The sequence below is a fragment of the Anomalospiza imberbis genome, chromosome 9 (assembly GCF_031753505.1).
Source record: "Anomalospiza imberbis isolate Cuckoo-Finch-1a 21T00152 chromosome 9, ASM3175350v1, whole genome shotgun sequence".
Lineage (NCBI taxonomy): Eukaryota > Metazoa > Chordata > Aves > Passeriformes > Viduidae > Anomalospiza > Anomalospiza imberbis.
Window position 1 is genome coordinate 11,019,346 of NC_089689.1, and position 26,020 is coordinate 11,045,365.

Genomic DNA, 26,020 nt, shown 5'->3' on the forward strand with positions numbered 1-26,020 from the left:
CCAGGACAGGCAGGTGATTACCTTTGGTTGTTGTTGCTGTACCACAGTTAGAAAAACAAATGTGGCTGATTTGTTTAATTTTTTTCTTAACTGTAACAAGACAGGTTAATCAGTGCAGTGTTTCCTTCCTAGTGCTCACAGCTGACCCTGCACATCAGCTGTCCTCCTGCAGGGAGGCAGCTGGTCTTGCCTTGGTGATTTCCACTGTTACTGCAAACCACCTCATTGCCCTGGACCTCTGAAGGAGCAGCTCCATTTAGTTTTAACCCATTCTTCTTCTCCTAGCTTTAGATTGCTAAAGATTAGGTACAGAGGAAGGAGGAGACAGAAAAACTACCTTTTGTTTTGCTCTTTTTTTTTTCTAAATTCAGCTCCAGATTTTCTGTCATATGTAATGCTTTTCTGATAGTTAGGCACTGCATAGTCATTCCTGATATAGTAAAGTATCTTTTAATAGGAAAACTGAGGAAATGGCCTCTAATGATTCTTTGCAAGACATTATTTTTACCTCTGCAGTAACTGATTTGAGTCTCAGTGGTGGCCAATGGCCAGGGAAAGAGCAAGACAGTGCTTTCTAATAGAATGTGTGAATCTTCCTTACAGTGTTAAAATAAGGAATATTGGATAATTTTCTTCAGAGGCAGAAAAAACTGCTCTACAAGGGTGTACTGCTTGTGATCCCTCTGTGGTCCCTCACCCAGGGTTATGGTGACTTGATATCTTGTTTGGTTTGTGTAGGCAAGTCCATGTTCTCATGTCTCTTTTTTTTACACTTATGCAACCGCTCTGCTCTGTCAGCTGTCAAGGCAAGAGCTGTGCTGGGACCTTATGCAAGGCATACAGGCTGCTTTTCTCCTCTTGTGGAGAAAGACTTGTGAGTGAGCTTGACGTATGATCCCAAATCCCACCAGATCCTAACGTCTGCAGGGATAAATGTGACATCTGACCCTGCTGAGGGCATCACCTTGGTTGTTGCCCACATAGCTGATGCTTTGCTGCACACGTACATTGCCCCCCACACTCCCCCCATTAAAATTCAGTTGAATAGAAAACATTTCCTTGAAGCTTTTGAAGTCAAGTCTGTGCTTAATTTTGGCTGGTTTTCTGCTTTTCTTTCTTCTTCTGTGCATCTTAGCCTGCCTTATTGTATAAATCTCTGTGTGTGTTTATATATAGAGCAAAGCTGAATGAGAAATTCCCACAGTTGCTTTTCACTTTGGACTGTTTTTAAGGCTTAAAACCCATAGTAGTCTGTCTTTTCAATGGAATAATGTTGAAATAAAAATTGTCAGGGATCAAGTTGTAATAAAAATTTCATGTTCTTTATTTCTGTTTTGATGGAAATCACTGAATTGGAGCAGAAGGCTGGGAGCCTCATGGACTAGGACATTGGATCTGGGACTGCACTAACTGAAAATTAAATTAACATAATAGACAATAAAGCCCAGCCTTCTATTTGTGATTGTTCTGCAAATTTTTTTAAATTTTTTTGGTGAAGAATTACAAGGGCAGAATATAAATAGTGGAAGTGATAGGAAGTTTTCAAACTTTCAGTTTCCTAAAATTAGAAAAAAATAAGGATACAGTACATTAAGATGTATCCTAATACCAATGACTACTGCTTTCCATCAGGACTAAGTTTTGGTTACCAATTTAATTGTAAAAGTAGTGGGATTGTGTGTCATTGCACTTGCCAGTCTCACTTGGTTCAATGTAGCAGTTGCAATATAAATAAATAAATTAAAATATGACTAAATATTAGAATAGGGAAATTCAATCTGTTTCTACCAAGAGCTATTCAAAACAGTATAATACATGTTGAGACATGAAGCAAAGACACCTTAGTAGCACACTTAAGGAACACAGGGCTTGTATTTTCATGTGTGACTCCTTTATCTACTTATTACTGGTAATTTACAGGCTTTGATTTGGGAGGCTGTTGCACCTTGCTGCCTCAGAGACAGGCCAGCTGCTATTGGAGTAAATTAGACTTTGTAGCTGCTTCTGTGTTCTGGTCTGATGAGGAAAATGTTTCCTGTGCTGACACTCCCATGCTTTGGATTGTTCTGAGCTGAGCACTATACTATGTATTATTTCTTTTACCTGAGCATCATGATTATTTTTAAATTCAAGAGCTGAACTAACAAAACATGGTGTTTTCCTGAAGAATTGCCTCTAGTGCAAATGGACAATATAAATACTTTTCCAGCCCTCTGATTTTGTATCCTCTGTGTGTGTGGGGGGTGAAAGAGAGAAATATCATCATGGTTTAAGTGAAGATCGTGTGGTCTTGTGTTGGTCTTAGGCTGAGTACAAGGAGGAGCTCCTAAAGCCTTCCACTTCTGTCACAAGCATTCTGAAAAAGTTGGCTTTTCCAATAATGAAGCTGGCCATGCTAATTATAACATATTTGAAGATTTTATGTTTTGGTCATCCTTAGTTCTGTGAAAGCTGGCTTCCAAACATTTTTGGAAATGGATTTTTGAGGAGAGTTTGTCCAAATCTGACAGAGGTTGCAATTCTAACACTTACCATGTGAATTCAATGTGATGTCTTTGCTCTAGGCAAAATAACAAATTTTGAGCAAATTTATCCCAGTGAGAATTTAATACTATTTCGATGAATAAATGTCCCTCTTTTCAGTGTGAATCATACCTGGATTATTAACACGTGAAGTAACAGCTTTCAAACTTTACAAATAATTTACGTTTGTAAGCACACTAGTGAAAATTCAGTGTAATAAATTTTGGTTTTCTATGGAAGTCTCTGATTTTTACGAAGCAATGTGATTTCTCTTTTTTTTTTTTTCTCTCTTTCTATCTCTTAGCTCTGCTTTATTGATGATGTTGCTCCCTTGTGCCTTTTCTCTATCTTTATGTTTTTGGTTTTTTTCAAGTTAAGTTAATCCTAAATGCTGACACAAGAGATTTTAGTAGGAAGCTCATCCTATCAGTTGTTGATAGGGCTTGCACTATTAGTGCAAGTCCCAGGCTAGGGCATAAGCCTAGATCTGAGCTGCAGGCAGTGTAGGCTGGAGTAAACAGACTTGACTAACTTCCACTCACCAGGGATTTGGCCCAAATATTTTGGTTATGATGAGGAAAACTGATGTTGGTTCTTAATTAGCCAAGTGTGAGATATTTTGCATTTATCTTTGTGTTAATTCACAGTTCAGTATATTTTATAGCAAGCTTAAAAGTAATAAACTTCTTTTAATCTTATCACCATGCAGTAATATAATGGAATGTTTACTAATTGCTGAAAAGCATTTTATTTAAAGATAAATAGCCTTTGTACTGGAAATGACATTTAAAATTGTTTAATTTTATGCTGATATGCTAAAAGCAGTTCTGTATACCGATATCTTTATCATCAGTTTTACTAAGGGGCCTATAGCACATATATTTATAATATATTAGCAGGGAATTTGAATATACTCTGTGAATAATATAAAGTAGCAAAATAAGATGGGACACCCTGACAAAATAAATGTGTATTTAATAATTAATTTCATTTGGGGATGATGTGTATCTGTCATTTCCAGCCATGCAATAAGAAATCTCAAAGGCTCTCATCTGCTCCATATTTTTCCCGAGCTCCTGTACATGATTCCCAGTATTTCTTGCTCTTTTTTAGATCTTGAAAGTTTTCTCATCTCTTCTAATATATTTGCCTCCTAGTTCTTCCCTGCAAGGTGTTAGTTTTCCCTGGTGCTTCTATTTCACATAAGGCATTTACATGCTAATTTTCATTTTCCTTGATTTCTTTTAAAAAAACCTGTATCTTTACGTAGTGTGGGATGTGCCCATGGGGAGGACAGTGTGGGAATGCCATGGGAAACTACAGCTGTTTAGGATTAGGCATTTCTTCAGAGTCCTCTGCCCCCAGTGCAAATGAGCACATGCCCATCACCTGTCAGTTTGTGGTTGTTATCTCCCCAAGTTCTGGAAAGTTCTCTGTTGTCATTGATTCTAATGGTTCCCTCTGTAAACCACTCCTTCCCTTTTCCCTCATTGGCCCAGTTTATGTTACCCCATCCCTGTTCCTCCCTTACACCCTCTTCCCACTGGATCATTTGCACCCTGGTTACTCCTTCCCTCCCCAGTTATATACTCTGGCCCTTCCTTCCCCGGAGCTCCCAGAGTGCCTCCCCTGAGTGTGGTTGTCTCCCTGCTCCTTTTTCTGCCTCCCTACTCCTTCGATCAATCCTCAATAAACCCGCTTGGATTCCAGCAGCTCAAGAGTCCTTCCGTCCTTCTGGTGGGGATTTTAATTACGCTATCCAGGCACCCGTTGACCAGCCAACTGAGGGTCACCCTGTGGGACTCGGTCCGGGGTAGCCCACAACGTAACAATGACATTCTGAAATTGTCAACACATTTCTTGGTAAAATGCCTCGTAGGAAACAAAGAAAGCAATAAAACTCCTTAAGTGGCCTTGGTTATGGAAATAATGTGAACCACTCTTCTGTACTGTACCTGAATGTACAAGCAACTGCTGAAGATTTCGTGGTATGATGGCCAAATCCTCACCCTTCAACAAACAATATATTAATTCTTGTAAGAAATATTCAATTTGATTCAAATTTAAATAGTACAGAAAAAAATGACTTGTAGGGAGTATGTGGAGTAAGAGAGTTCCATATCAATCTACTTGGTTTCTACTAGACTGATTCTTGCTGCATTGTGAATTCAGGGTGATGTCTTTGAGATCAATACCTGTAATCTGGAGGTTTGGTTGTTTTGGTTTTTTTTAATCTGGCATACTTCATTTGGACCCAAACAATAGTTAACAGTGGTTACAGACTACAGGAAACAACTCCTACGTCCATTGAGTGCAGCTGGACCCATGTCAGATTTCCATCCAATGCAATTACAGTTCTTGTGACTGATTTCTGGAATACAAGGTGTTGGTTCACTGTTCTTGTGAGCAGCTGGAATAATTGGAGATTAGGGGCCTGCCAGAGGTAGGGAGGGAAGAGAAGACTGAGGAGTGGGGATGAGGAACTGAGCCTGCTATTCTAAATCATCAATGTGGCTCTGCCATGGACCACTGTGGATCTTCCTATGCTGTTAACACATTCTTTGTTTTGCATACTGTGGTGTGCTTTTACGAACCAGAGCTGTGGTGATGTGGTGTGGGTTTGTGCTATACCAAAAGCTCTGTGGCACAGTCTGCCTTCGCCCTCCAGGCTGAGCAGGGAAGGGCAAGGCCTGGGGCACCTTAGCATTGCAGTTAGCAACAGACCCGCTGTGCTCTGAGGTGAAGGCTCTTCTGTGTTTAAAGAGAAGTTTATGCAAGATCACAGTGTGACACTTGTGTTACCATGAGTTTTGGTTCCACTTGTGCTCAGCCTGCAAGGGGCAGCCAAGGCAAACTGCCCGTGGGGCCTGGCTTGAGGCAGGGGAGCCCCAGCTGCAGCACTGCCCTGGCCTTGGGCATCCTGGGACACCCAGCAGAGGCCACTGAGAATTATTATCTTTTCCCCCTCTGTTTAATTCTCACAGTGGCCTTGTGAGGCCGATGAATTATATATTACAGACTGGTTTCTTTTGCAGGTCTATCCATGTTAGCTGAGGTGGTTCCAAAGGAGCCGGCGGCTCCTTGGTGCCCATGCCCACAGGAGCTCACGGAGCCAGCCCTGCCCTGCCTGGGGCTGCAGACCCTGACCTGGGCTCCTGGAGGACGGGACTGCCATACTGATGGAAAGGTGCTCATCCTTCCTCTCGAGTGTGTTTAAGATCCAGTTGTTCATCCTCTGTTTTATACCTGGCTGTGCCTGTGTTTCTTTACAGTTGCCAGTTTAGAAAATGTAAATATTAGCTAAAAGGCTTTAGAACTTTTCTTGTTGCTCACCAGAAAGTACACACTGTATGTTTTCAACACTTTTGCTAAATGCATATATAACTTTTATTTTTCTATGAAATGCAATATTTTCCCTAAGGAGTTAACTAATATCTCTGAAGCCTTCAAAGGTTAAGATTTGAAAAGCCTTCAATATATGTCCCTGATTTTCTGATTCCATTGCTTATTTGTTTAGGCTGATGGGAATAGCCTTTGTCTACTGTGCTTGAAGAAGAAAAGAAGATTTTTGTGCTCCCAGGAAGCAAAGGCAGTTTTCATTGGCATTTTAGTGAAATATTAAAGGCAAAGCAGATTTGGAGGGACACACTGCAAAGGCTGTCACAGTGATCAGAGAGGCACTGGAGTGAGGAAAGGGACAGCTAAATGTGTAGGTGGAGAGTCAGTCCATTTGTGCAAAGGTATGAGTAACTGAGGTTATGAATTGGTTGCAGATGGGAGATGGCAAGCAAGAAAAGTGGAATAAAATTATATTGACATCCCTGTGTTGTCTAAAGACCACTACAAGACCATTAGTATTGCTGCGTAGCCAGCAGGGAGGCCCTGTCAGGGTGAGATTTTACTTAGGCAACTGGTATTGATTTTTGGTCTGCCGCCAGGATGTAGGAAGGAAAAGATTTTTTCTGTTTTCTTTCTTTTTCTTTTTTCTCCTGTGTCCATATTCATAGATGCAAAGCAGTGTGTCTGGACCTGGGATATATGGTTGAGAGTGTCTTTGTGCTGTCATGACTGATTTTATTGTGGGTAAAATCTTTTGAATTGACCTTCAGACTTCTGGCCTTGCCTTTCTTATCTTTCCCTCCCGTGTCTCCTATAAGGCCATGCTAAAAGGCAAAATTAAGAATCCAACACATGGCTGTGGCAAACTTTTTTTTTTTTTTTTGGTCATCTCTGAATGAATTTTGAGTGAGTCTTTAGTATTTCTGGTTGCTCAAATGGAGAATCCTGTGTTTGCTCCCTGGGCAGCAGCAGCCAGAGCTGCGAGGGCTCGGCTCTCCCCTGGGGCTGCTCAGTGTGCTGTGGGCTCCCGGAAAGAGCCGGGGCAGGTATCACAGCAGTGTAGCGAGAAACTCTAAGGAGTCAAGCTGCCTTTAATTTCTGGCCAAAGTCTGATCCAGATACAGTCAAATACAGCTGTTATTAGTGTTTCTGTGTTATCTGTTCTGGTGAAAATAGAGTGGGGGCTAAAAATGGCCCATGAAGCAGCTATCAGGCCAAGGTAGCAGTTCTTGTGTCTCACTTGAAGTGACAACCTGGAAGAGAAATAGCTTAGTACTTAGTGATGTTTCTCTTCTTTTTCTTCCTGCAATGGAGGGGTGTCAGTTTCTCTTCTGTATTTATGAGTGCCCAATTAAACATGTGTGCAATGTATTTCCCTACTTCTAATAGAAAGCTTGGTAAAGAGAAAGTTCTGGCAAGAGAAGAACTTGTGTGAAAATTAGTGAGCTGCCATCTGCTTGTAATAGATGGACAGAGACTGACCTGGTTTAACTCACATTGGATCCTTCCTCATGACTTACATTAGATTAGATCCTAATATATTGTTATTAATACACTTATGTAGCAGAGAAAATTAATCTCATAGAAAAATTTTTTCTTCGTTCTATTGAATGTATGGTAAACACATAGCTAAGGATGTCCTTTCTTTAAAATTTAGGCATGCTGCATGCTGAAAATTGGGGCTGCAAAATTGTTAGAGGAACAAGCACTGAAACAGAACAATGCTGTTCAAGTGTAATAGATGAATTAAATCTCCTATGCTATTTCATCCCTGTTTATCTATGTCTTTACTTTTCTCTCATATTGTGAAGCCTACTTAAATTCATTTTATAATGTGTTTGACAGATATTTCCTATGGAGGGTAAGTCTGAACACTGCTTATTTCCAAGGAGATAGAATGCAAATATTATTTTGGGAATTTGGCCCTTTAATTATGAGTAATTTTTAAACCAATTAGTTTTGATCATTGAAACACCAGATTAAATCTCAGCATTGATAGAGGTCAGCTGTGTTAAGTCTTCAATTTTTATGTTGTCTTGTGGAACAGACAGCTGTTTGTCCTGAAAATTTGTTTGCTGCTACTTTATTTGCACTCTCTGCTACCTCAGTTCTGGCCACATATCTGATTGGGAAACAGTTATAATCAAGAAGACAAAACCCCAATCCAGGATACTATAACTTCTAAAATTGTAAATGTTTTTAATTTTGCCTTATTCACAGTGATTAATTAGACCTTTTTGCAGACTCCCCATCTATTTCTGTGTGATAGTGATTGAAGAGTAAAAAAGCCATTTATTTACAAATTCTGTCAAAAGTGCTAAAGCATGTCTCTTGTAAAGTACAGCAGAAGTCAAGTCCTTAGCATACTCTTTTTCCTTAGCTCTGCCTCCAGGACCTACTCAGATTCTCTTTGGCTTGACTTTAACCCTGAGATGGAAAATTATTTAATTTTAGCCTGAATCACCAGGAGTTGTCCCTGTTTGTCTGTGGAGGGTGTTAGCTCCTTATAGAAGAACAACATGCACAATTCCAAATTGCAGCTTATTTGATTAGGTCTGTCAAGATCCAGAGTATACAATATTATATTTAATTTTACTGTTCAATGCTTTAATTCCTTCCCCACACCATGATAACCAAATCTTTATCTGAATTCAGCCCAGATAGGCTATAAAGTAATCAGGAAAGGGCTTCTGGGTTTTAGTTGCTGCAGAAAAGCTGATGCAATATGAGTAATGGTTTGCAACACGGTGTGCAACAATAGTTTTATAAGATGTAAGCATAAGATCTATTTCCTTAAGAAATCGAGGTGTTGCAAGAAGAACTATTAGTGTAATAGAGAGCATTTTCATCTGTACACCTCGCTAGAAAATGCTAGTGGAGGTTTTGATGTAACTTAGATGTGTTATTTGTGAGCATGGCTGCTTTTTTAATCATGCTTTTGCAAAACATCAAATACAACAGCGCCATTCATTCTAGTAATGTTTTCAAGTACACCACCACCCTTTATTCCAGTAACGTTTGCATACAAATAAATAACTTGCAAGTGACTGTTTTAAGTGTGGAATTAATTTTTAAGTTTGCTGGAACACTTCTCACACCAAAGATCTTTCCTTTTGGTCCTTAACACACATGCATGCAGTCTAGTTGCCCTTCTAAAACCTTGAACTTGAATTTCATGCTGAAAACCCTAAATTCCTTAAGCTGAGCACAGACTCTTGCCTTTATGCAGAAACAATTGCTAAATTTAGAAATATAGACAACAGTTCCAGGAAATGCTACCTAGAATCTTTACTTTACATTATTAGCTGACAAGTAAGAACCCACTTGCAAGCCAGTAAGATGGGGTTGTTTTCCTTGCTGCTGTTTGATAGCAAATGATTACAGATAAGCTGTAGGGATATCCATTTATTCACAAGGACTTTGTCTTGCAGATGAAAAAAAACATTACCAATTCAGAAAGCTCTCTATGTATGGCAATCAATTTTAACTCTGCCTTTCTGCTGATAATGGAAGCTTCTGTCTCACCCCCTGTCTGGCTCACGCGAACTCCTCTTCAACACGTTGTGAGCTTGACAAAGTTGTATAAATCATTTTATGGTGACAGAAGATACTGTTAGGCTGGTAAACAGAAAGGAATAGATACACAAATGTCAAGCTGCCTTCAGTTATATCTATTTATTACCCCACATGAATGCACACAGTGCTTCATAAAACTCCATCAGTATTTTAATCAAGTTATGTCTTTTGGGAGAGGGAGAAGCTGTTGTAGGGACCATGTTAAACCTTCATGCTCAATAGAGTGCAGAACACCAATTAAGGAGACTTGTGCTCTAAAACTGCCATAATTTGCCACGTGAGCCAGGAGAATCTTTTATGAGAAGGCTTATGGGACTTGGTATGCTAGCTAGAGAAAGGTGGCATAAACACAGGCAAGTGTATCCACTAGAGGGTATTGGCACACTATACATGGTGGTGCATTATAGATAATATCTAACAGGTCTCATTTATTATGCCTTTATACGAGACCTTTAAAAGTCCTTTCTCTTGTAATGTCCATATTCCCCAGGACCTTTTCCATTTCCTGGTAGCAAATGCATTCCTAATATGAGCACAATTGCCATTAGGAGAACAAGGGGGTGGGAAGCTGCTCACCACCAAATTATCAAATGGCTCGTGCCCAGGTGCTGATTGAAATATTGATGTAGTCAGAAGACTTCTAGAGAGTTGGAATGTCAGTCAAGCAATATGAAGACTTGCCCCTGCCTTGCACAACAGCTTTCAGGAGAGGGATAAGTGGGTTCAAATTCTGCAGTCCAAGCATTTCCAAAAAGCATCTGTCCTGGAGTGGAAAAAGCACAGGAAAGGAGCACCTGTTTTTAATAGCATCCACTAATCCCATTGCTATCAAGACTTTATAACAAATCTAGGATGAGTCCTTTAAGTTTATAGTACAAGGCTGGTTTTCTTCAGAGAAGAATTTCTATTTGTTGTTCAGATAAATGGCCTATCACATTATAATCCTTGGAGTATTAGTTTTCAATTTAAAATGTTTACTTGGTTAGGATTGCTATAGGAATTGTTTGGTTTTGCTCATAAATGACTATTAAAAGGAAGAGAGAAAGTAATTGTGTAGTGTGTCTGAAAATATCAAGTGTCTCACATGGGCACTGGAGTCACTGGAAGATTCTGGGTGGCTTTCATAAATTTTTTGAAAAACCTTTTTTGTGGAAAACAGTGACAAAAACAAAGTTACTTGCATTTAAGGACATAGTTTAGTGGTGGACCTGGTGGTTTAGTGTTAGGTTGGTGGCTGGACTTGATCTCAAGAGGTCTTTCCGAACCTGAAAGATCCTATGATTTCATGGGATTATATTTACTTGCAGTGTTCTGAGGCTGTTCTTTTGGAAATTTTAAGGTCTTGGGGAAAACACAATGATAAGTGGTTATTCAACTCAACTATGGACATTTTACACTAAGATGTGTATCTGCATAAATACCTGCAAATTCCATGTCCTTTGAGAGTCTGGGCTATATAAGTCACAAAAGGAATTTTCTGACTGGTATGAAAAAGTCTAGCCTGAAGAAGTGCCTGCCCTACTTATAACTCAAACCTAATTGTGGATGTGAACAAGGCTCACCAAAATACACTGAACCCAAAAGCAATGCTGATGACAAAATGAGTGAAGTGAAACCAGCAACAAATATTGCCTTTTTTATATTACAAAAGCCATTGACTTTCTTCCCCATGATGACACACTGGCTCAGGGAATTGATGATAATGCATATGAGCATGTCAGAAAAGCATTTTAATGAGAAAGCCCTTTATGTAATATCTATTTTTATTCAAATTGGAGACTGAGGGATCAAGTAACAGAATGAGATGTTGAAGGATTGGTCTGAAAGAAATTGTTTCATTGTTATAGTCATTAATGAAAGTGTTCTCCTTAAATATTCAAACACCTACAGCAGTATTAAAAATTAATCTATATACCATGTATGAATACTTACTAATTTTTTGTAGAAGGTAAATTTAAAATAACTGATTATATGAAGGGAAGTACTTGTTTAGGTAGTTTTTTTGTTTTTTTTTTTTTTTTTTTTTGTTTTTTTTTTTTTTTTTTTTTTATCTTGTAACATTGATAGTTTGGTCTGAATAATTTATTCAAAATTTAGTTAGGGATAAAGACAGCTTAGATTTTCTGATTCTCCTTCCAAAATAGGGTTTTACAATAATGTGCAGATTTTAGTGCTCTGCCTAAACTAATTTTAATTTATCCAAGTTATCAGTGCAATAATATAAATATTTCCTGGCTTTTTGGAGTTGTTTTCAGATATGTAGACTTTACCAGTCTATTTTTGGATATGCATAATTCTGTGATTAAAAAAAATCCACACAGTTTTATGTAAGCCTTTGCTAGTGTCCTGTTTTATTCTGAACCTGTCTGTTTTCTATCCATTATTTCTTTTTAACATCTTCCAGTAAAATCATCTATTTTTTTCCATATAATATGCCTGGTTTTCCATTAGATGTTCTACCTCATGTTTTTCCTCATTGAATACCACTTGTAATTTTCTATTCACATCTCAAATTTCTGATTTTTTTTTTCCTCCTCATTTCAGTCATTATGGACAGAAGTCAGTTATGACTACACATCACAATGTGTCTAATCATTCTGTAATAAAAAAATATTTTCAAATTTCCAATGTATTTATTTCAGTTGCTCCAAAAGAATTAAGAATATTGAACAAGGCCAGCAGCCTTTATGTTCATTATATAAATTAAATAATCCCTATTTCATGTAATTCTGATTTGCAGCTAGGCTAGACTAATGGAATGTTGATATCTCCTAGTATTTGAAGCAATGCATTTAGACTCTGGATATTTTTGCATCCCTTTCCTGACTCTCAAGTTGAATTTTGGTGTTGCACTCTGAAAAAAAGTCTTAACTTTTGCTGCTAAAAATGTAGCAACTTCACAGATATATTAGCCCTCATTTTCTACTGTAAAGTAAGATGAATAATCAAATAACACAAACAAAGCTGTATCTTCCAGCAAGCATCCTGCGAGCCCAGGCTCCTTGCATTTCCATTTCTTTATCTAATGGTAGGTAGCATCAGCAGTTTAGCTTTTCCATTCTGCAATACAATATCCTACCACTAAAAACTTCCTAAAGATCACATTAATGGATTGAGAAATACTAATTTAGCTGATTAATTTTTTCAACTTAAATTACGTAATAGCAATTTGGCATGACTTTAATTATTTTTCTGCTTTATGATGCTCCTGCCATTGTGTTTGTGGTATGATGATGTATTTTTGCAGAACTTTAAGTAAATTGTGGGACTAATTGTATTTCCACTGGGGATTTCATGGCAAAATCCCTTTTTTGTTTTAACAATTTAATGAAGAGTTGCCTCACACTCACACTCAGATACAACACGTTTCTCTCATGTCAATATTTAGGTTTAAGAATAAATGGCAATATAAAAATTAATCCTGTGTTAGAAAATAATGGCTCTGCAGTACTATTTTCCTGGGCTTGCCTTAATACAACAACAAAACTCCAGAGAAACCATGGATTTTGATAAATACTCATACGTTTCAATTGGCATAGAGAGATAAATTTACTCTGGAGAAAAAATACTTGTGACTGCTTGGGATTCTAGATTTTTGGTTAAGTGACTTGGCACTACCAGTCATGTAAAGATGTTGCAATACCATCAGCTGCTTTGTTGCTGCCAGGCTGAAGATAGAAAACAGTGCAAGGCTGTGCTTTTCCCTGTAAGCCTGTGGGTCTGTCACATTAAGGGATACTCAGGTAAAGTCTTCCAGGAACACACACAGGATAATGTAGAAATGCATACTCTATGTAAGATTCCTTACAATACTAATATATTTTCTAAGGTGTAAAGCAAACCCAAGTTTTATAATCCCAAGTTTCCAATTACAAAAACAGTGTGTAATTTTAGTACACAGATGTCTATGGTAACAACATCCTCTTCAGTTTCAAACAGCCTTTCCTAATTTTTCTTCCATGTTTATTTGAGTGTAGTTTTGTGTTACCCCATACAGTTCTTTTTTCTTCATCTTACTGGTGATGGAATATTTATGTGTGTTATTTGTAAACCATTTTGGGCTGGATATTGTTACACCTGACAGAAAAATCTGACAGATAAGTGAGCAAGTTACTACTACTACTGCACCAATAATACCTTTTGCATCTAATGTGAAACACTGCTACACAGGTTAAGCTGTAGATGGGAAAGAAAAATGAACACAAAAATGTCCATAATCCAAATTCAAATTAATTTTCTCAAATTAAGCAATTGGCATTTCTATCATAGCCTAGGAATAGAATACTATCTTTATGTCTCTATATCTATAATTGAAAAATTATATATGCAACATATTGGTTATACCTCCTTTTTAGAAAGCTTGTAAAATGTGTCATTTGAAAAATATATTGCTTTAAGCTCTGTATTTTTAGAGGTGCTTGAGAGGTTTCTTTTTGTTGTGAGTTTTGGTTTTTTCCATACCCCCACTCTTAACCCAAGTGCCAATGCCCACATTGTGTGTAGTCAAGGTTACTTTTGTATAAAAGTGGGTTTTGGCATATAACCTCATGAAGCTTCTTTAGAAGGTCAAAGTAGATGGAAAACTTTTTGCTCAGACTTAAATGCATACTGGAGTAGCTTTAAGTCAAAGCAAGACAGATGTTGGTGAATACATATTTTAGATGTTCTTTTTTTGGATATTCTGCTTCAAGAGCACCTGTCCAGCCAAATGAAAACATCACATAGGAACGAAGTGGCACTTGTGCTGGTTCAAGCATTTTAAAGCAGACATACTCAACTATCACTTAACAAAGCAACATCTGTGTCACAGGAGAAGTTTGAAATTATGCTGCTTATTGGGTTTGCTTAAACATGTTCATATTTGCTATTCTAATTTGTCTGCCTGGTGCCACAAAAAGATGTTTCAGTGAATTTGGGAAATGAGGTATAAACAACAGTTTTGCTTCTTAAGCTGACAGACCTAACAGAGCACAGAGCTCCTTCTTGGGACAAAGAATATAGGGATCACAGTGGCAAAGTCTTTTCTGTGTGTTTTATCTACAGAGGTGATGGTGTGTTTGCATTCCTATCTCCATATGCTTGACTTGGTATTTGTAGAGAGTACTTCAGTATCTCCATCATATTGCATTTGCTGATCTGTAGGATTGGAAGATGAGCATTTTCCGGTTAGGGAATGATATTTTATTAATAAGAAGGTTCACTCATCAAAGGTACAGGATTCTTCCAGTTGCTGTGCACTGTTGCAGGGCAAGCTAAAACTTTTATCAACAGTCAGAAGTGCAAGTAGTACTTTTGACCTCCTTTGAATATCTTTGTTTGCAGGTAAAAGAAATATGCTCCTAGATTCTTAAATGCCAATCTCTTCTCCTTTTACCTGAAGAGCATGAGCAAAAGTACATGTCCCATAACATTGTTTACCTTTCATCTAACAAATGTTTTTGTATATGTGACATTTCTATAGAGGATATCAACTCCTCTGAAATCAGCCTTTTTAATTTAGCTGCATTACATGGAATTCACATCTTTAAAATTAATTCACAGTTGTACTTTGGTGAGCTGTAGGTTACTTCTTCTTCTCTATGAAATTACATTATGCATACTTTTTATAAATTATCTTAATTTGGGTTTGTTTAATTATGGTTGTCTCCAAAATGATTGTGACATGTTTGTTTACCAGAGGAACAGTTATCCAACTAACCTGTGGATTATCTAGTTTTTTTAGTTAGTTATTGTCAGTAAACAGCTAAATGTGTAAATGGTATCCTCAAATGTGGAAGTGAATTGTATGAAGTTAGAAATACCCAGTATGTAAAGGGATGTCAAAACCCTCATTTTGCCCCACTTTTTGAGTTGAGAAGCTGAACAGCAGAATCAACCATGTGCAAATGTGTGTCCAACAGAAATAGCCAGAAATCTAATTTGTGATGCTTGGTAGAAGCAGGTATTTAAGTGACAGAAGGGACCTGATCTTGTCTTGCTGTTTGAGATACTCAAATATTAGAAATTGAGTAAAACCTGACCTATTCTTGGTTACCTCTGTGAAGGCATGGAGCACGTTGGTAGTCAGGGGTGCCATAGTGATATTTAGTAGTCTAGAGGCTATTTTTTTTCCTGTTTTCTGGAAAAGGTGTAGTTACAAAAGATTGTTTAAAACATGGTCCTTCAATACTGGAAGACATTAAAATCAACAAGGCAAGCAACAGTGTGCTCCACACTGTAATCTTATTTTTTACTTCAGATTCTTTTCAACTGCATACTTAACTTTTACAGTTGATAAACTGAACAGTGCAGTATTGAGAACCTGAATATAAACAGTGGAATTAATTTTATTAATTTTCATTGTCTACCTTAAGAAATAGGAAGAAATGGAAGATCATAAATAGAAGGAAGAAGTTTGTTTTCTTTCACTTTGATTTATTGGAAGAAAACTTAGACTAGCTAATATGTTACAAGAGGAGTTTGGTATAATAAATAATAAGGTTACGATTCTGGAACATCAATTTCCTTATTTAATGCTGTTAATGGGAAAAGTTTGCGATATTAATTTGTCAATTACATTTGAAATGCATTAACTAGACACAAAGAGCTCAGTCACAATAGACATTGAATAGCTCATTACCCTTTCATATACTGCACTACAGCCCTGACTAGAAAGCACGTGTTAGTAAAACGGTAACAAGCAGTTTAAAATTCACACACACAACTCTAACAGCTCTCAAGCTGCCTTAGATTAGTTACAGATACATTCATTTAATTTTCCTCTGTTCTTTTTCTCTGATGAAGCAAGTTAAATGAATGAATGCATCTGAAACTGGATGAAGTGTACCTAGCTGCACTATGTATATTTATATATTTAATTGTAATTGGTTTTTAGAAATACTTCTACAAGACAAAAATTATGAAATCTCAAATAATAATTTCAGGAAAATAATATATTAAAAGTTACAGTTTTCAGTGTAGGTGTTTCCCTTACACACTATGATTTGCAGTTCTTATTGTACAAGAGGTCTTTTTACAAGGGAACCCACATTTTCTGCTTTTTTCCCATATAATATATATTATATTCTAAAACCAGTACTAAGTATTACTGCTTAATTATTAATTATATGTACTAAGTAATTTATTATTTGGGATGGTGGTGGCTTTTTTTTTTTTTTTTGGAGATTTTCTGTTGTTTATTTGGTGTGGGGGAATTGTTGGGGTTTTTTTAATTTTGTGAATGACAAATTAAGTGTCTCAAGGAGTTCATAGAAGTACCTTATTGTCTTTGAACAATGCTTTGAATCAGCTTGTTGTGACAATGTCTTGAGCCTTTTTTATGCCTGATTTTGCTGTAAGAGCAACTCTGCTAGTAGCCTAAATATTTGTAAATCTGTATCGTACAGCATCAGTGTTTTCAGAAAGATAGCAGTGACAAATAGTAATTTTGCATGGAACAAAGTATGAGTAGTTTTAACAAAAGGGTGTAGTGTGGAGAGACAGCCTGTTGGAGCAGCCAGGCCTTGCAGGTAAGGACACAGGATGCCCCATGGAGGAGTACAGGAATGGGATGATGAGAGGTGACACACAAGTGGGCACCAGAGACCTCCCAGTTTAAATGACTCACCAGTGGTCAGTAAGAGAAATGCAGACTTAGGAGCTGGGTAAAAATTGTGTTGGGACAGGAAAGAGTAAAGAACAATTAGCTTGTGTGCAAAATCTACTATATACAATAAGTTTGAATCACTAAGAAGAGCAGGGTTAAAAGATTATTACACATAAAAGAAGACACATAAAAATGGCCTTAAAGACATCCTGGAGAAATCACTGTCAACATCATGCTGCTTGCAGGGAAGGAATTGTTGTATTGGTGGCATTGACTCGTTTGCCCCTGACAGGTGGGAGCTGTTGGTCTTGGGAGCCCAAGCAGCAGTCCACACCTTTCTCTGTCACAGAAAGGGATGGACACTAGGAAGTGTCCTATATATACCAGCTTTAACTGTAATATACTGCACTATTTCATGGTAGATTATTTTATTATTGCATGTTCCTTTTCTGTAACTGCTGAACTGGACTGAACCCTTTGACTATGCCCTGAAGATTCCAACTATTGTAACCAAAGTTTCTCTGCCTTGCATCCAGTGTGTGTTTTCCTCCTTATGTGTAACAAGGCAGGCGTTCTTTGTTGTGTAGGGTTCATGTGGAAGCAAAACTGCTGAAGTCTGCAGGCATCTGGCCTGATGTAGCAGTGGGCATTACTGCATTCAGGGCAAAGGCCATTATCTCTATGGCTCAGTAGCAGGACAAGTGCTCCTGGTCACTCTTTCCAGGACTGTGAACTAGTTCTCTGTTGGTACTGGGAGTGTTGGTGAGAGGCAGGTGAGAAGTGGTGTCCTGACCTTTTCCCCATCAAAACAAGTTTGATTTAAAACCTCACAACAGCTTAGTGCAAACCCTTGCAACTCTTCATTACATTTTTGTTATGCAGTCTCCCTCCTGGCTGGCCCCATGTCAGGGCTCTGGGGAGTCTCAGTTATATTGATGTTCAGCCTGGAAAAAGCATCTCTTTGTTGTATGTCCTATTGTTGCAAATAAAAATCTCTGATGCTAAATATGTTCTTGAAAAGAGACTTAAAATTCACAGCTCCTTTTGTCCAGTTCGTGTTCCATTTCACTGTGTGAATGATCCTTGGAACTATGCTGTATTTAGCTGTATCCATCAAATGGAAATAGCTTATATTAATCCTGTAGCAGAGACATAAACCTTCATTCCTCACAGGATTCAGGCACTTGTCAGGCACTTTAAGCATAGCCTTTTGCCTCATCTTGGCTTATAACCAGACTAGGATATTTCTCACTTTTCAAAATGAACGTTCATTTGAAGTTTGAGTTTCTCCTTTCCTAAGCTCAGAGTGGTTTCTGTGCTGGCAAAACCAGGGCACTGGAGGGATAACTGACTAACTGATCCTTCTCCTGCTGCTTGCCTTGGGACTGGTTCCTACATAAGCACAGAAAGAGTAAGTGAGGCTTGTCCAAGGGCCCCTTCCTATAAATGTGTGAGTGATTGCGGCGTTCATCCGTGCCTTACGCACCATCACTCAGCTTCCCACAAACACCTTTGCTCGGTGATTATTTGAGCTATCAGACAAACAAGGCAGCATAATGGTTAGAAATGAAAGTGTCAACTGAGAGATGTTAAACATAGGAGAGGCATAAGTAAGGTCTCTCTCAATGCCAGTATTATAACTGGTGTATTGGGGCACAAACTGTTTATTTAATCTTTGAGGTATCTCTAGGAATCAAAGCCACCAAGACCAAGGGAAGATTAGAATTGGAAATCCATTTTTTTTCATGGTATTACTAAGGGTTTTTTTTTCCTTTGGTTTTGAACGAAAATTACAATGACTTCATAGAGACAGTAAGTTATACTAATTTGGATGTGTTATTTATTTCAAGCATGACTTTGCTTGCTGGTGAGAAAAATAAGACTCCTGTGAGCTTTTTTTGTGGTTATATGTATCAGATATGTTGGTAATTTTAATTGGTGTATATATAGTCACTAAATTGAGGTTTGTGCAAAAGATAAAGCAAATAATCAAATTAGCAGGAAATCATAAGAGCTCTGAAGGGGATTTTGAGCCAAAAATCCCATCTATTTTCAAATGGAGCCTTATAAAAACTGTAATCTCCATATTTGTTTAAAAGCATTGTTTGGTTAGGAGGAAGGCAGAAGGAGGAGAATTGACCTGGGTAAAAAAAGTGGAAACCTATAGTTTAAATCTCCAAGTTACACATTGCTCCTTGCTGAGATTTCATTTCTCTGGTATTCTGCTTTGATCAATGAGAAAAAATTGTGGATTTTATCTAAGCAGCAGAAAAATTATATTAAAATCTTTAGTGGTGATTTATGTGATCTTCAGTTAATTACAGCAAATGTTTACTCATGCATATTTCTGTTTGGAGTACCTACATTTAAATTTCAGCCAGGAATTCTCCCCATCAAGAAAGTGATGTTGTTTAATTATTAAGATAGTGTGCAATGTGACCTGTTTAATAATATAATATAGGCTCCTTTAGTGTTTATCTACCAGTATTCATGTGAAAAGTTAAAGTTTGATCCATATAAAAATTTTGCTTCAAAATCAGTAAGTGACTATAATTCTGTAAGTACACGGCATCACTGTGATCTTGACTCTTTCTGAAAAACAGGAGCTCATGCAAGAAATCACATATCATCTGGGGAAACCAAGACAAGCTTGCTTTCACCATTCATTGTGTCATCTGATTTTGAGAGAGAGAAGAAACTTAAGCTGTTCTGCTTTGAAAACTTATTTCATTTTAACCCTGAGCTCAAAAGGAAATCTGATATAAAAGCTTGTAGCTGCATGTTCTAAGAGATTTTCTCAAGAATTTCCAAGTTGAAAACTTTAATCCATTGTAAGATATGGACATCCTCATAAAGAAACATATTTTGGGGTTTTTCAAGCAGAATAATTAAATAATACCTTCCTTGTACTGCTGTGATTCAGGGCAGGGATGCATTTTGCTTGAGACTGTATCGTTGTAGCCTTGTTACTGTGTCATGGAAAAGATTTAGGCATGCCATGAACTCTTTCATTGCTGTACTTAGCACTTCCTTGTGCACTATTTCTAAGGATTGACATCAAAGAGCAATATGAGTACATAGACATTAACCACAACTTTAAAGAAGTCAAGCTATTTTTGTCTTGTGAAGTGATGATACCTCTCAAAACAAATCCCAAGTAGCCTCATGTTTTGTGTGTGCATGTCTCTGTTTTCTACAGTGACTGACATTCAAAATAGCATCTCTGGAAGTAGACAAGTGCTAGCATTAATGCAGATCAGGAATAGTAAGTGATTTGCTAGAAACAGACAGAAATGCAAGTAGTGTTAATAGAAGGAAACCCTTCAGAGAAAGCAGGTGTTTTACATTCTTGCTTTCTCTAGAGTTTTCTGGAAGTCCTTCTGCATCAGTGATTTCTGATCATGGCCTGCAGGGAAACACCCTTCTTGCAATTTGTGCAGTAATACTGTGAAGTGGTGCTGTTAGAGGCAGACAGTTTCATCCCTCAGCAAAATGAGACATCCCAGACAATATCCAATTTGTTCCCAGGGCATTTTTGGGACAATCTGACAAGCTCTCAGATATCAGCAGTGTCTGAGCTGCAGCTAATGGACCTTGCACCTGAAAAAGCAACATTGTCCCCTGAGCTTTTCACATTATGTCTGTCCAATGTCGAGTATTTTCTTATTGTACAATTTTTTTTATTGAGTAGAAAGATAATTTTTGCTTTTCTTGTCTTGTAATGGGAGTTTTTGTTTTTATTTATTTATTGATACTTTGACATTACATGGCATAGAAAAAAAGCCTTTTGGAATTTGGGACATGTTGTGTTTATGCACTGATAGCCCTTTGGAGTTGTATTCTGACAAGTGTGTGTCCTGAAGCAAGTGTTTTATTCTGAAAGGTTGGAACGTGCTGCCAAGTCCTTAATTGCTTGTCTGCAGAGTGTCCCTGCTTTGTCCCCATGCCCCTGCTCACAGAGCTCAGCTGCCACCCAGCCCACAAAGGGAGCACAGGTTCCTCCCTTCTCCACAGTTCAGCAGTGGTGAAATCTACCTGAGGTATTTAAACCCGTGGATTTGTCTGGTTTATCACATTCTGAATTTGTTGATAAAAAGCTTCCAGAAGCTCTGTGTATTTGAAGGAAAGGGAAGGAAGCTGCAGTTCTGCAGCAGAAGTAACACATACCTGGCATGGATGCTTTCATTAGGCACACTCTGATCTGCAGAAATTGGTTTTATGATAAAGAGTATTAAGTTATGGAGTAATATGGAATGGGCAGTGCTTGTGCAATGTTTGTTCTGGCACTTCTGGAAATAAATGCTTAAACTAATGATGACTTGGAGAAATCACACAAATGTAAAATACTGAATTTACTGTGGCTTTATGCAGTACTTCAGTATTAATTGCTTGGAAAAAAATCCTTTGAAAAGTAAATGTATTTTTGGGTTAGCCTTTCTTCATATCTTCATATTTCATGCAGTAATTTTCACAAGTGAATAAAAAGCTACATAAAACCAGAAACTTGTGATTAATAAAGTGGACTCTGGTGTATCGTGAGAAGGACATGAGTTAGGCAAAGTTTTACATGTTCAGTACTTACCCCCTCCTTTTTTATCTCAGAACTTCACAGTGGAAGGAATTACTACTTTCACTGGAGTGTCCAAATTTCATAAACCAAACTTTTAAATTATGGTTCTCTGTGCCAAAAATATGGAATGCAATATTATTACACTAATTCTTGATATTCAGAAAATAATTACCAAATGATAGCCAAGTAGTTAACTATAGGACCACTGCAGCTTTATTCTGGATCAGGGTTGTCAAATGAGCTATCTGTTTGCTTGGTAGCACTGATCATTTGTAGTCTGTGAACACTGTTATCAACTCCAGGCTGTTTTTCTTTTCTCTAGATAGAAAGCTCATGTTGTAAAAACAGGTATCAGCATGTATTATCATTGAAAAAAGAAGATTGTCTCTTAAGCAAAGTCTTAACACTTGAAATCCCAGAATTTTAGGATATCCTGAGTGGAAGGAATCCACAAGGATCATCAAAGTGCAGCTACTGGCCCTGCACAGAACAGTCCCAAGAATCACATCATATGCAAGCAATGCCATTACAGTTGAACTCGATCTATTTTGCAGTGACCTGTTACAGTGAATGAAATATGGAGACATTAATTACAAGTCCAACTCTGTGATCTCGTCACTCTAATTGCACCAGTCTTTCTCCTGTTCAAGCAACAAGATGGGCTGAAGACTAGGAGTATGTGGGAGGTGGCTGCATGTTTTAAGTATCATTCTCATGGATGTAAAGTTGGGGGAAATGAAAAAGCTTCATGCTCAGGTAGTGTGTTCCAGTACTGTCAGGTGCACACCACAGTAAGCATCAGACATCTTGGACAGGTTTAGAGCAGCACAGGGAAGGGGGCAGAGAACTCTGCTGCTGCAGCTCACTTTGTTCTGTCCATAGAACTGCTTGGAAATATCGAAGCCTTTGCAGTCTTATTCCGTGTTAATGAACAAGACTGGCTTACTGCTGTTACGTTGCAGTTTGGTCCTCAAAGTCAATGCAAGAAAAAGAGCTACAGATTTTCTATTAAAGTAATCATATTTTATAAATTGATTATTGATTTAGTTGGCATGATAGGGGGCTAGTTACGGCCTTGTGATAAATCTCTGCAATTATGAGTGCCTTTGTTGAAGGCATGATCTGAAATTTAATAATAGAGTTCTAGTAGGTTTGCATAAACTTGTAACTTGATTTAAATTATCAAGCTGATCACAACGAGGTCCATAACACATCAGTTCCTAGACTAATGAACCATACATCCTTGTCGACTTTAGTAATGTTTTGACAGTTTTTGCCTCAGTGCCTCTGAATTACAAGTGTGTAGAGATGTATTGCTTACTGCTACGATAGGTCTCTCCCTCAGGATATGGTAGGTCATGTTTTCTGAATCTGAATTGCTTAACTAAACAATGACAACTTCTGTAATGCTTTAAAAGAAGGCTACAATCAGCTATCATAGTTGTAATTGAAATTTTTTTTTCACAAGTAGAGATATTAAAAGAATGACATTTTTCAATTTCATACATTATTTAGCTTTTCTGAAATGGCACTTTTGGCGTTCTTAAAATATAAAGGATTTTTATAGCAATGTGATTAATTCTAAGATGGTAGAAAACTGCTGTTGATCCTTTCTTTACAAACAGAGATGCAAAAATCATTCAAGTTTTAAAATCAGGCTGTCCTTATCTTCTCACTAATGAATATATTATGTGCATGAAACACATGCAGCAACTGTCTTATACCATTTTCTTGTTTGAGTTTGTCCTATCAGCTAATCTTGTTTAGTATGGGCATTTTTCATAAATAAGATGGCTTTTTTTGTCCTTCACTATGTGGCTGTTTTTTTTTTTTTTCTATAGTTGAAAAAAGAGCCTCTGTTGCTCTATGTTTGATCTTTTCTATGAATTTCCTATTTTCTTGAGTTCACAGGAAGCAAACCAGTTTGAAATGTCTAGATATTCTTATGTTTGTCTGTTTTTCACCCTTTAGAGATGCAATAAAGTGGAGCTGAAATGCATCTTACACATTGAGGTCAGTATTGTGATGAGGGTTTAATATTATTTCATGTGTTTGAAACATTCCTTTGCTATATTACTACATTACAGAAGGGAAAGTAAGGCACGCTTTATTAAACATTGTGACCTCCTGAAATGGAGATTTGGCAAATTTACCTATGGCATTTCCAAGTACAGAAATTATGAGGAATGTGTCTTTTGTGGAAAATAGTGAATCTTGTGATTCACAGGATATTTTTCTAAGCAGGGTTATATTTGAATGAAGTGTGTTACATGATGCATCATCATTTAATTACTTGTGGGAAGGTTTGGGAACAATGATCTTGGGCACTGCTGCATTTTGTTCTTATCTGCTTATAGACCTCTGAAAGGGCTGTTGTGGGTGCTGCAAAAAGAAGGACAGATGTGAGGGTGATGAGGGTGTCACTTGTGTCCATGGTGTTGTCTTGCTCCCTTGTGGAAACTGAATGTAGCACAAATCCTTTGTGTTCTTTGTTAAAATCTATTCTATAAATTTCAGAATAGGCCTAAGAGTCCATATCATAGACCATAATCCCCATTGCTGCCCATTATAAATGTGTAGTTATCTGTTCAGTAGTACATTATTGTCCCCTTGGATCCATTATCATTTAATATATTAAGACCTTAAAGTTTTAATATATGGATCATCACTCTTCAAAGCTCAGTGACAGTCTAATAAGTAATTGCAAATAACTCAGTCTTAAAATTATGAATGATTCTTTTCAAAATGACATTTTTCTAGATTGGCACATCCCTTATGCCTGCCTCTTCAACCTCAGCAAAGACTTAGGTACAATTAAAGTAAGTCTTACAAGATCTCAAGAAGAGTAACAAATTTTCAAAATGGAGCAAGGTTTAGGACTTTTTCATGTCCACACAATGGAGGACAATAGACAAGAGCATCTTCTACAGTTTGTATATGTCTAAAATTACTCTCTTCTTTTTAGAGCCCTGTAAGTATCAGTCTTGCTGAAGCCATACCGGACCTCCTACAACCCGCAGCTTTTCTGTGTTTTCCCATTGCACTGTGTGCCTGAGGCAAGTCAGTGTCTGGACAGTACAGAAGAAAAATAAAGAATGTTGTTCTCGAGCTCTCTAACAGACTTCTCCCGCTCAACTTTTCTGCCTTTCATTTTATGCTATGGAGAACTTGCAAAATGTTCAGCATAGAGGGCTTACAAAGAAAACCCTGGTGGGCTGAAGTCTTGTTCTTTGATCCTCAACCCTCAGAGATTTCCTTCTCAAGAACATTTGCAGTTAGATTTAAGACACCCTAAAACAAAATATTAAGCTATGTAAGTTCATTGATTGCAAAGATGGTGCAATATTTGCTTGGTCCTTGCACAAAGATATTTTTGTAATTGCTTAGTCTGTAGAGATTCAAGATCCTGAGACGTTGTTCAATTCTGGCAAATAGTTGACAAATTATAAAACTTAAGGTGAGGCTGCAGATGAAGTTTTACACAGATGACAGCAGTTGTGTTGCTGCACTTGGACATCCTGTACAGCTGTTGCATTCTTTCTTTTTTTCCCCCCTTTGTTTCCTAAATGTTCTTCGTCCAACTTATGACCTGTGTATTTGTCATAATTTAAATAAGAATAAATGCCTCTCAATTAGGTTTCTTAGCTGATAACATATATTAATTAATTCTGGTACAAATCGGTCTTCATTGTAGCTGCATTATGCTACCTGCTATAATGGCACGTAGTTGTTTGGCAGCTCATGCAAAGACTGAGAACTGTGTTTATTGGCACAGGTGGTCCATGCCAGGTGCTCATCCTCCATTGCAGAGGTCTGTGGTGCTGTGGTTGTCCTGTGTGATGGGGAACCCTCCCTGATCCTGTCATGCCACTTTCTTTTGGAAGATTCTATTCCTCCTAGAGGAAATTACAGAAACAATTAGCACTCGCAGAGCTTTGCCTGTGTTCTTGCTGGAGCACAGGGAGGGTGCAGGCAGGGTGTGTGAATGACCAAGTTCCACATGGGAGTGGGCTCAAGCAGGTGGAGGTGCTGAACTGTGGCATTGGTGGGGGCATCCTCTGCACTCTGAGGGCACAGATACCCATTTCAGGTCTTCTCTGTGTTTGGCACCATTCCTCATCATGCTGATAGTTCATTTTAGCTTAGTATTAAAGCAGGAAAAGATCAATCAGAAACACCAGCTGAAGAAAAAAATATACTTTTATTGTTGCAGATTTCCTGTCTTTAAGGGACAGTGATCCTGCTTGATTCAGTATTAGCTTTCAGATTGTTTTTGGTGCTTTTCTTTTTCTCCCAGCCCACTATTCTTAAGCTGCAGATTATTTTAATCTTATTGCTTTTAAATTGCATTTAAGACATTGTAGGCATATAGAATTAGTTTGGACAGTATTGAAGGTCGCACTATAGACATCTAAATTATAATGACA

General features: G+C 37.7%; 2 long non-coding RNA genes across 3 annotated transcripts in view; both read left to right on the top strand.

The window, feature by feature from the left end:
• Positions 1-26,020, top strand: part of LOC137479293 (uncharacterized) — a 45,087-nt gene that overhangs the window by 15,590 nt on the left and 3,477 nt on the right. The gene's annotated exons all lie outside the window — the stretch shown is intronic.
• Positions 6,020-25,874, top strand: LOC137479294 (uncharacterized). Its single transcript, XR_011002140.1, has 3 exons — positions 6,020-6,263; positions 23,565-23,606; positions 24,559-25,874. It is a non-coding gene; the product is annotated as an uncharacterized lncRNA (long non-coding RNA).